Source organism: Oncorhynchus masou, unplaced genomic scaffold (genome assembly GCF_036934945.1).
Source record: "Oncorhynchus masou masou isolate Uvic2021 unplaced genomic scaffold, UVic_Omas_1.1 unplaced_scaffold_8597, whole genome shotgun sequence".
In the NCBI taxonomy this organism is placed as follows: domain Eukaryota; kingdom Metazoa; phylum Chordata; class Actinopteri; order Salmoniformes; family Salmonidae; genus Oncorhynchus; species Oncorhynchus masou.
Window position 1 is genome coordinate 2,347 of NW_027015057.1, and position 9,042 is coordinate 11,388.

General features: G+C 42.9%; 1 pseudogene; it reads right to left on the reverse strand.

Annotated features, from left to right (window-relative positions):
- Positions 1–3,464: 3,464 nt before the first annotated feature.
- LOC135537860 (dnaJ homolog subfamily B member 1-like) lies at positions 3,465–8,374 on the reverse strand (annotated as a pseudogene).
- Positions 8,375–9,042: the final 668 nt, after the last annotated feature.

Here is a 9,042-nt window from a genome sequence, read left to right on the forward strand (position 1 = left end):
CACAATAAGATGGTGCATGTTTGTCTATACACACACACACACACACACACACACGCCATACACACGGTCAATCTCGCATGCGTGACGTAACATTTTGCACAAAATAGATAACGCGCCCTTGAATAACTAAAATCTATTCAACTGGAGAAGCTACACTGCATGGCCAAAAGTATATGGACACCTGCTTGATAAACATCTTATTCCAAAATCATGGGCATTAATATAGACTTGGTCCCTCCCTTTGCTGCAATAACAGCCTCCACTCTTCTGGGAAGGCTTTCCATCAGATGTTGGAACATCGGAAGCAAGTTCCCGCAGCATTCACAAGAGCATTAGTGAGGTCGGCCACCGGTGTTGGGTGATTAGACCTGGGTCGGCGTGCCAATTCATACCAAAGGTGTTCAATAGAGTTGAGGACAGGGCTCTATGCAGGCTAGTCAAGTTCTTCCACACTGATCTCGACAAACCATTTCTGTATGGACCTTGCTTTGTGCACAGGGGCATTGTCATGCTGGAACAGGAAAGGGCCTTCCCCAAACTGTTGCCACAGAATTGGAAGCACAGAATCGCCTAGGATGTCATTGTCTGCTGTAGCGTCAAGATTTCCCTTCAATAGAACTAAGGGACCTAGCACGAACCATGAAAAACAGCCCCAGACCATTATTCCTCCTCCACCAAAGTTTACAGTTGGCACTATGCAGTCGGGCAGGTAGCGTTCTCTTGGCATTCGCCAAACCCAGATTGTCCATCGGACTGCCAGATGGTGAAGCATGTTTCATCACTCCAGAGAACGTGTTTCCACTGCTCCAGAGTCCAATGGCGGTGAGGTTTACACCACTCCAGCTGATGCTTGGCATTGCGCATGGTGATCTTGTGTGCGGCTGCTCGGCCATGGAAACCCATTTCATGAAGCTCTCGATGAACAGTTATTGTACTGACTTTGCTTCCAGAGGCCGCTTTGAAACTCGGTAGTGAGTGTTGCAACCTGCTTCAGTGGCCCTGTTCTGTGAGCTTGTGTGGCCTACCACTTCGGGGTTGAGCGGTTGTTGCTCCTAGATGGTTTCCACTTTACAATAAAAGCACTTACAGTTGACTGGGGCAGCTCTAGCAGGGCAGAAATTTGACGAACTGACTTGTTGGAAAGTTGGCATTCTATGACGATGCCACATTGAATGTAACTGAGCTCTTCAGTATGGGCTATTCTACTGCCAATGTTTGTCTATTGAGACTGCATAGCTGTGTGATTGAGTTTATACACCTGTCAGCAATAAGTGTGCCTGAAATAGCCAAATCCACTAATTTGAAGGGTTGCCCACTCACTTTTGGCCATGTAGTGTATCTAGTATGTGGAATCTGTAGGGAGTTGCCTGGAGTTAATTCCTAAAAACATTGATTCATACCTCATTATCTGGGTTGGTTTGAACATGATTTGCAAGTTGTGCTCAAGAATCCCCAGTTTTGCCCCTCAGTTTCAGAATCTCTCGCATACCTCACTGCAAAATAATAGCAGTAACACCAAAGGTATATTCAGACCCCTGGACATTTTCCAAATGTTGTTATGTTGGTCTTATTCTAAAATGGATTAGATAAAAAATCCTCAGCAATTTACACACAATACCCCACAATGACAATGCAAAAACAGTTTTTATTTTTTAAATGTTTCCAAATGTATTACCTAGAAAACAGAAATACCTTATTTACATAAGTATTCAGACCCTTTTATGAGACTCGAAATTGAACTCAGGTCCATCTTGTTTCCATTTATCATCCTTGAGATGTGTCTACAACTTGGAGTCCACCTGTGGTAAATTCAATTGATTAGATTTGGAAAGGCACATAACTGTCTATAAAAAGGTTACACAGTTGGCAATGCATGTCACAGCAAAAACCAAGCCATGAGGTTGAAGAAATTGTCCATAGTGCTCCGAGACAGGATTGCGTCAATGCACAGATCTGGGGAAGGGTACCAAAAAGGGTCCCCAAGAACACAGTGCCCTTCATCATTCTTAAATGGAAGAAGTGTGGAACCACCAAGACTGTTCCAAGAGCTGTCCGCCCCAGCCAAACTGAGCAATCGGGGGAAAAGGGTCTTGGTCAGGGAGGTGACCAAGAACCCGATGGTCACCCTGACAGAGCTCTAGAGTTCCTAAGTGGAGATGGGAGAACCTTCCAGAAAGACAACCATCCCTGCAGCACTCCACCAAATTAGGCCTTTATGGTAGAGTGGCCAGACGGAATCCACTCCTCAATAAAAGGCACATGACAGCCCGCTTGGAGTTTGCCAAAAGGCACCTAAAGACTGACCATGAAAAACAAGATTCTCTGGTCTGATGAAACCAAAATTGAACTCTTTGGCCTGAATGCCAAGCATCACATCTGGAGGAAACCTAACACCATCCCTTTGGTGAAGCATGGTGGTGACAGCATCATCATGCTGTGGGGATGTTTTTCAGCAGCAGGGACTGGGAGACTAGTCAGGATCAAGGCACAGATGAACAGAGCAAAGTAAAGAGATCTTTGATGAAAACCTGCTCCAGAGCGCTCAGGACCTGACGGGGGCGAAGTGGTTGTCCTTCTTCCAACAGGACAATGACACTAAGCACAAAGCCAAGACAATGTAGGAGTGGCTTCGGGACAAGTCTCTGAATGTCCTTGAGTGGCCAAGCCAGAGCCCGGATTTGAACCCGATCAAACATCTCGAGAGACCTGAAAAATAGCTGTGCAGCAACGCTCCCCATCCAACCTGATAGATCCAGAGAGGATCTGCAGAGAAGAATGGGAGAAACTGCCCAAATACAGGTGTGCCAAGCTCGTAGCATCATACCCAAGACTCGAGGCTGTAGTTGCTGCCAAATGTGCTTCAACAAAGTACTGAGAAAAGGGTCACAACACTTATGTAAATGTGATGTTTTTTAAAATTCTAAAACATGTCTAAAAACCTGTTTTTGCTTTGTCATTATGGTGTATTGTGTGTAGATTGATAAGAAAGAAAAGCACAACTTTAATCAATTTTAGAATTAGGGTGTAACGTAACAAAATGTGGAAAGAGTTGAGGGGTCTGAATATTTTCAGATGGCACTGTATGCATTGTATTTATAAGTATATCTACATTCAGGTGTGTGTCACTGCTCCTGAGAGATATAGTTGATAAGTTGCCTGCAACAAATATTCTGGAAGCACTATCAAAACAACTGGATACCACACAAATTCCACATCAGTGCTCTGTTTGCCACAGGCATCTTCAACTCTACCTATCCCTCGGACCTTATAACAACCAGCACCAGTCATCTCTACAGGGCCAGACCAACCCCTGCCCTATGCTCAAACATTATTATCCAATGTCTGGCACTGGGTACCCCCAGAAATGTCTTTATTTTCCCTTCCAATGGGAAATGGAATACTGTCAATAGGACATGTAGGTAATAAAATCTAAATGTTTTAATAATATTAAAACAGGAAAAACTATTAACCAAACAGAACAGCTAACAGAAGAGACCAACATGTTACTCTGTCAATATCTCATGGTGGTTAAATATATAACTGAATTATAATTTGGATCAGAGGTTGAATCAAAATAAACAAGTATAATTCCCAAACAACTATTATGTTCTTTGGCCTAGGGTAAGGACAACTCTAATGGAGAAAGACGACTGTCTTCGTGTTTGTTAGGTGTCTTCAAAAGCCACTTAGTTATTCAAGGAGGAAGAATCTGAGTCAGTGCATCACGGGCACTCTGCCCCAAATTCTCAGGGAATTTCACTACAAACTCAAGCACCATGTCCCCCCTCTTCTCTGGGTACTTGGACAGGGGTAGTCCCTCTCCCACGATACGCTTCTTCATCCCAGGTTTGACCACGTCTCTGGAGGTCACAGTCACAGTCCTGCCGTCCAGAGTGGGAGCGCTGACCGTGCATCCACACAGTGCCTGATGGGAGAGAGAAATACAGATTGTCACAATTAGGTGTGTTATATTTTTAGTTAAAGAGTACAAGGCCTGGGAGTTGGGCTGGGTGATATATCGAATTAATTTGACATTATGTTTTAGCGCGATGTTCCAAATGCCTGTATTGTAATATTTTGTTTTTATGAGCATTTATGTCCGCTTGTTCTCATGACTTTGTTTTTTCGGTCTCGCCTCCTATGCACCTTTTGTGCTGGTCCAACAGAATGGGTGAGATGGACCCTGAAACACATTGGGACATTTTATTGTAAGAGAAATTAACCTTTCTAACGATACCCTTTTTTTGTCTCAACTCCCAAAATTTAGCACAGAGCAGACCCTTCTAAAACCGTTCAAAAGTTTGGGATACTTAGAAATGTCCTTGTTTTTTAAAGAAAAATATAATTTTTTAGCCATTAAAATAACATCAAATTGATCAGAAATACAGTGTAGACATTGTTTATGTTGTAAATGACTATTGTAGCTGGAAATATCCACATAGGCCCATTATCAGCCACCATCACTCCTGTGTTCCAATGGCACATTATGTTAGCTAATCCAAGTTCATAATTTTAAAAGGCTAATTTATCATTAGAAAACCCTTTTGCTGTGTGTAAGCCTCACAACTGGCAGCTTCATTAAATAGTACCCACAAAACACCAGTCTCAATGTCAACAGTGAAGAGGCGACACAGGGATAATGGCCTTCTAGGCAGAGTTTCTCTGTCCAGTGTGTGTTCTTTTGCATCTTAATATTTAAATTTTTATTGGCCAGTCTGAAAATGGCCTTTTCTTTGCAACTCTGCCTAGAAGGCCAGCATCCCAGAGTCGCCTCTTCACTGTTGAAATTGGTGTTTTGTGGGTACTATTTAATGAAGCTACCAGTTGAAGACTTGTGAGGCGTCTGTTTCTCAAACTAGACACTACTTTACTTGCCCTCTTGCTCAGTTGTGCAACGGGGCCCCCCACTCCTATTCTGGTTAGAACCAGTTTGCGGTGTTCTGTGAAGGGAGTAGTACACACAGCGTTGTACAAGATCAATTTCTCACATGGAATAGCCTTCATTTCTTAGAACAAGAATAGACTAAAGAGTTTCAGAAGAAAGTTTCTGGCCATTTTGAGCCTGTAATAGAACCCACAAATGCTGATGCTCTAGATATTCAACTAGGCTAAAGGACAGTTTTATTGCTTCTTTAAATTAAAACAACAGTTTTCAGCTGTGCTAACATAGTACAAGGTTTACTACTGATAAGAATTAGCCTTTTAAAATTATAAACTTGGATTAGCTAACACAACATGCCAGTGGAACACAGAAGTGATGGTTGCTGATAATGGGCCTCTGTACACCTATGTAGATATTCCTTTTTAATTTTAATCAGCCGTTTCCAGCTACAATAGTCATTTACAACATTAACAATGTCTACACTATATTTCTCATCAATTTGATGTTATTTTAATGCACCAAATTGTTTGCTTTTTTTCTTTCAAAAACAAAGAAATATCTAAGTGACCCCAAACTTTTGAACGGTAGTGTATATTGTAAAAACAACTAGCTGGAGCTGTCGGCTATGAACGCCCTTACCCGCTAGTACGTAATGCTGATAATTGGTTCTGACGCTACAGGCTGTTCTGCAAGAACAGTACGATTGCTTCTTAGTCTAGGACTTTTATCTTCACCACCACACACTATAGTATTCACACAGAAATCTTCAGTTTACAGAGGATGGACTTGTGGTTTTCTTGGATGCATTGTACCCACAATTTTACTAAAATAAACACACAACTTGGTCGGCAGCCAAACTTGTGTCTTCATCTGCCGACAACGATAGCCACTCTGACCTGAGTGGGTTGGGTCAGAGTCCAAATGTGCACTCTTAATTGGTGTAAACCAAGAGGCTGTGAAAGACAGCTGAGAAGGGGAGAAATCACCCTAATAGGACTGTGGAGAGTCGGACATGGCCTGTTTTTTCTCTCTCACACACACACACACACACCTTGTTTTCATAAATGTGATTATATAAGCTTGAAGCCCATTCAAAAACACAGTACGGGGAATTGCAACAGGAGGTAGTAAATACTAGTACTTCCATATATTGGCAACTTGTTCTCATTCTGAGAAATAAGCATCTTCTTATCCATGTAGGTAGGCCACAAAGTGGACATGCTAGCATTTGTTCAAACAGTAGGCGACTGACAGGAGGGTGTGTTCATAACAGTTCAACTGTTTTGAACTTGTTAGCAAGTAAATAGATCAAAGATAGCTCATCTTTTATATTTAAAGTCTAGCCAACTACTCATTATTAGTGGATGTGCAATATGTATGGTTCTGGTTACATTTTTTTTTTTAACAAAAAGGCATTTTCATACAGACAGACTTAAAAGCCAGATCAGTGATTATTGCAAGAAAGCAAGTTAAACTGCTATAATATAATTATTAGTGAGTTGTGGAAGGCTTACATTTAGCCTAGGTATAATTTTACAAGCCATGAATTCATTAGATTATTCCTGACTGTTTAAAATGCAGTGTACTGACATTTAAATGGTGCAACAAAGCTTATTTAGAGAACATACATACATACATGCATACATACATGCATGCATACATACATACACATGCACATACATACATACATGCATACATAAGTTACAAACATACATACAACTGAATTGTTACAAACAAATTGACATATGAATTTTAGGTCATTTCACCCAACCCTGCCTGAGAGCAGCAGAGAAATATCATTAACATGATTACAGAGAATACAAGTGAAAGAGTTTAGTGGGTTACAGCTATGACTGACACAATGTTTAAGAAATCACAAAGACCAAGCACTCACATCTCTGAGGGACACTCTAGCAGGGTAGATGATATCGGAGCCATCCCGGCGGAACACAGGATGGGGTTTGTCTTTGACCACAAACACCACGTCAGCAGGAATGTTAGTGGGTGTCTCATCTCCCTCCCTGGGGAAGGTGATCTTGGTCCCTTCCTTCCAGCCTCGCTGATGTCCACTGTCAGGATCTTGTCCTCGCTCGCATGCTGCAGCCGTCCGGGTTCAGCCGCTTCCTGAGATCTTCATCTTCTTGGTGCAGCCGGAGAACACCTCCTCCAGGCTCACCTTCAGCTCGTGTACCACTGGAGAATCTTTCTTCTTCTCACGGCCCCCATGGGGACCCCCTGGTCGGGATTTGAAGGACCTCTGGTGTTGGTGGAACCCTCCCATTCCACCCGGCATACCCCCATCCCTCCCATACCAAATGCCGCAAAGGGGTCATCAGTGTCCATGTCATCGTCCCGTTGCGTGCGAAGAACTGGTCGAATGGGCTCGGCCACCAAAAACTCTGTAAACATGGCGTGAGGATCTCCATGGAAGGTGTAGTTGTAGTTGTTGGGACCATTGGGACCACCACCCCCCGGCTGTGTGCCCCTTCAGGCCTGTAAGAGTGAACACAACATCAAAATTGCTATTTTAGAACACAAGAACAAACATCAAAATGTTTATTTTAAATCCCTTTGAATCACTTATTCATAACCCACTTTCAACACTTCCAGACATACCATCTCTCTAAATAAATCATGCTAAAGCATGTTACATTTCCACCTGTGTCTTCAGGGTCACTGTGACAGAGCAGTGTTTCTGAAAATGTGTTCTGCAATGTGCCACAAACCATGAGCGGACGTGACAGAATGAAGGAATTAACGTTGTGATGTGAACAAACTAGCCCCACCGACAGTTTGAACTCAGAATAATCGGAAAGTTCAGCAAGTTCTCGAGATAATTGAGTACCTCTGACTGTTTCCGGCGCTCAGTTGCTTCCAATATAATAACTACAATAGTTTCTAGGACTACACTCAAAAACACAAACAGTAACATTTAAATAATAAGGTTAGCTGGAAAGTTGTCAAAAACAACGGCCACGGCTGATATGCAGCTACCAACGTTACATAGTTGGCAAACCTGACAACGTCCAAGACGGTTTAGGTTACAATGGTGCAGCACACTGTGTGGAACAAAAGTTGATACGTTACCTTCTTCTCCATATCGGTCATATATATCCTTTTTCTTTGCGTCGCTGAGGACATCATAGGCCTCGGCGATCTCTTCTAATTATCCTCAGCTCCAGTGGACTTGTTTTTATCAGGGTGATATCGCAGAGCCTGCTTTCGATACGCCTTCTTTATCTCGTCCTCAGAGGCGCCTTTCTGTATACCCAACACTTTATAATAGTCTTTACCCATTACGAGTATCTGCCAAGTAACGCTTGATATTCAAAAAACCATCGTCAATTCACCAGTTAATCTTATATCAAGGCCGTCAACCAAGCACACTGAAATTTAGTGTTTGAAGCTGGCTAGCCAGTTGACAGCTGCAAGCTAGCTACAAATCCGACCCTCCACAATTTTTGGACCTATTAAACTATGGAGTTACATAAATATATCACTCACTGCTGAATAAATCAATTTATGAGCCGAGATATCGTGGCTACTCAAAATACACTTTCACCATGTCGCTAGCTAGCCACCATGCCAAGAAACTTCCAAGTCCTAGTGCTGATACTGCTGTGACTATCGCATTTTCACATTGACTGACATCTCCGCCCCTTTCCGTCATGCTTTCAAAATGGTCTGTGCTTTCAAGATCTCTGGGACGTCCCTACCCCATTGAAGGTGAACTGTATGAATGGTTAAAGTTCGGGTTAGGGTAGCCTCGTCGAGAACCAGGCGTGACAACGGGTTATGCTTGGCGTTAGGGTTAGGACGTCCCAAGGAATCCGAATATCACTAACCTTGTCAAAATCAAGAACTACGATTTCCGCCCCACCACTCTCTGGCAGCAGTTGCTTACACATATAAGACGGGATAATAAACTGCATGTTCAGGGATGGACAACTAGCGGCCCAACCAAATTGTGCTTAGTGCGCCCAAAAGGGTCACCCCATACAGAACCAATCAGTCGATATAATCGAGAACAATCATCAGAAATCACGCGATATGAATCGAACAGTTAGGGCGCCGCCTGACCCACTGATTGCAATTGTGGAAGGGTAGGGCCGACTGACTGCATGTGTGTGTTACGATGTAGGTACACAGACCCGCGAGCC